The 3,203-nt window shown below is 30.2% G+C and overlaps 1 pseudogene; it reads left to right on the forward strand.

Moving 5' to 3' along the window:
- Positions 1–1,973: 1,973 nt before the first annotated feature.
- LOC122905662 lies at positions 1,974–2,122 on the forward strand (annotated as a pseudogene).
- Positions 2,123–3,203: the final 1,081 nt, after the last annotated feature.

Consider the following 3,203-nt stretch of genomic DNA (forward strand, 5'->3'; position numbering starts at 1 on the left):
CCGGTCTATGACCTTCATTCTTCCTCACTGTGGAGCCCTCCCCTTGCTTTAAAGAAGGGGTAGAGAGAATTATCAAAGTCATTATTTTCACTTCAACTGTTCAACTTTGAGTCTTAATTCTTATAAGCCTGCCATTCATGAGCTTCCTGGACATTTTAAAAATCTTTTGAACTTAAGAACTGATGTTCCAACATCATAACGTCCTTGAAAAATTGAAGAAAGAAACAGAAAAGACCTCCCTTGAATTATTACCTAACTCTTCTAGATAGTCTCAGTGTAGTGAGAAGAAAAATAAATTTGAATAGTTAGCAAGGTTTCAAATTGGTGGTATTTTTCACAAGATGTTCTTTTATTCCTAGTATATTACCTATTTTCATTTTGTTCATCTTCATGGAGTATCTATTTAAGCTATAGGATTGAGCATGCCACTAAACAACACTGATTTCAAGCTGAATTACTTCTTAACTTTTTGAGATCTATTTTTATGAAGCAATAACAATGTATATTAAGCAGCAGTGTCATGATATTAAATTATAATCTATTTTTTTAACATTTCTTTATGCATATAATGGGAAGAAACTGAAAATACTGTTTTCTCTAAATCTGTGTTATGTCAAGGAGGTTTATTTACTATTAAGTATTTAACAACATTCCTGCAATTATATACTAAGAGAATGACCTGAACAAATTTATATAATTTAATCTTTCTGGATTTATCTTAAAGTTATGTGAAAGGTAAAATTTGAGGTTCCAGTGGTGTGCTTTAAACTACTGTTCCTCCAACCAGAAAAGTTGATCACATATTTTAAAACACTTTTGCATTTCAATTGTTATATGGACCTTGTCTACACAGGCATAATGAATTTGCAAATATTTTAGCATTTTAAGTATAATAATTTTACATGTAAACCATTGAGGATGAATAATTAGTTGCTAAGTAATGAGTTCCTGACAGAAAAAGGCTGCTTCAATGGCTGGATTTTCAGAATACAGACAATAGTGACACCAAAGACCCAGGAGCTGGTACAATTTATTATTCTATTTTGAGAGTAGTCAGTCAGGATATTAAAGATAGAGCTGGGAAATAAGGAGACATCATTAAATATTTTAAAAAAATATTTAGAGACCCTAAATGCAGCCAAATTGGGGATTTTGAATAATAGTATTTTTAAAAAATAAACTCTGGGCATTTAAAACTAGTAACAGAAATAATTATAAATTATTGAATTTAGAATTAACCCAACACAAGATCTTGTTCAATGTCATTCAATCTAGGATACCTTTTCAAGGAACCATATTTTTTATGATTTTAGGATAATTCGTTAACTGTCATTTATTCTCAATCCCCTGGATGGCAACACCATAATTTCTTAGTTCTTTTCAATCTGATAGACAAAATTTGGGTTTAGAATTATACCGTTGTTAAGTATTTAAAGTGACAGCATTTAGTTCATTCTCTTTTGATAAGTTTATCTCATTAAATTAATTTTGTCTTGTCCTAATGTGAAAATAGAGTTGTCATTATTAAATCTGAAACTCACATTGACTTTTTTTTAAAAAGGGCATAGTAAACCAAATGAAAAGTCATGACATCATATTAATATTCTATGAATAGAGGTATAATGAAAAGTTATAACAGAAATACACACTTCACGTAGTAGAAAAACTAAGCCAAATGCAAAAGAAGCTTCAATTTACCTGATATCAAAATGAAAGCTGATATGTTAAGGAGAATTTTGTACATATCAAATTGTTAACAGTTGATTTATAGGAAACGTAGTAGTAAAGTCACTAATGAATAGCTAATTTATAATTATTTAATAATAATCAATGGTAATTATTAATTGTGAAGATATTAATAAGAATAAAATATATTTCATTTACTATTCAGTTATTTAATATTTATTTAATAATTAAGTGAATATATTTCACTTTGGTGTCTGCTGTTATTTCTTTGGTTCATTAAAAATTGAAGCTTTGCGCAGAGGCAGTATCGTAGCCAATGAGGTTTATCTGAGGCGCGATTATTGCTAATTAAAAATTGAGCCTGGGGTGCCTGGGTTAATCAGTTAAGCCTCCAACTAGGTTTTCAGCTCATGTGATGATCTCATGGGTCACGAGATTGAGCCTCATGTCTGGCTCTATGCTCAGCATGGAGTTTGCTTGAAGATTCTCTCTGCCCCTCCTACCACTCATATTCAATCTCTCTCTCTTTTTCTCTAAAATAAATAAAGAAATCTTTTAAATAAATAAGCCAATCTTTAAAATTATTTCTTTTTCAAAACATGATTAATTTAAAATTAATATTAATTTAAATGACCAAAATTAACATTAATACATTGATAACCATATTAATCAATACATTTATTAAATAATATACTTATCATTTGGAATTTTGTCTTATGATACTGCTTGTATTTAATTTGTATTTAATTTGTGCATGCCTGACTCTCTCTCTCTATATATATATAAATGTGTTATAAAAGATCTTTACCATTCGTCTGTTGGTGGATAAAGAAGAATTATGAATTTTTAAAGAGTACAGATATTTAACACATTTATATTTTCCTGTTTTCTTACATAATAATTTCCTTTGTATATATATTATCAGTTTTATAATGTAATAGTTCAAAGTCAATTCCTACTCTTTTTTATTTAGTTGTAGAATCAAAGATCTTTTAAAATAGTATTTCTCAAATCAAATTGATTTGATAAAAGAAAATACTTCTCATATCAATGTCCATTTATATTAATGTTATATTACTTAAGGTGTGGTATATATACACAATGGAATACTATGCAGCCATCAAAAGAAATGAAATCTTGCCATTTGCAACGACATGGATGGAACTAGAGGGTATTATGCTTAGCGAAGTAAGTCAAGCGGAGAAAGACAACTATCATATGATCTCCCTGATATGAGGAAGTGGTGATGCAACATGGGGGCTTAAGTGGGTAGGAGAAGAATAAATGAAACAAGATGGGATTGGGAGGGAGACAAACCGTAAGTGACTCTTAATCTCACAAAACAAACTGAGGGTTGCTGGGGGGAGGGGAGTTGGGAGAAGGGGGGTGGGGTTATGGACATTGGGGAGGGTATGTGCTATGGTGAGTGCTCTGAAGTGTTTAAACCTGACAATTCACATACCTGTACTCCGAGGGTTAAAAATATATTATATGTTTATAAATAATAATAATAATAA

Source organism: Neovison vison, chromosome 4, assembly GCF_020171115.1.
Source record: "Neovison vison isolate M4711 chromosome 4, ASM_NN_V1, whole genome shotgun sequence".
Taxonomy (NCBI): domain Eukaryota; kingdom Metazoa; phylum Chordata; class Mammalia; order Carnivora; family Mustelidae; genus Neogale; species Neogale vison.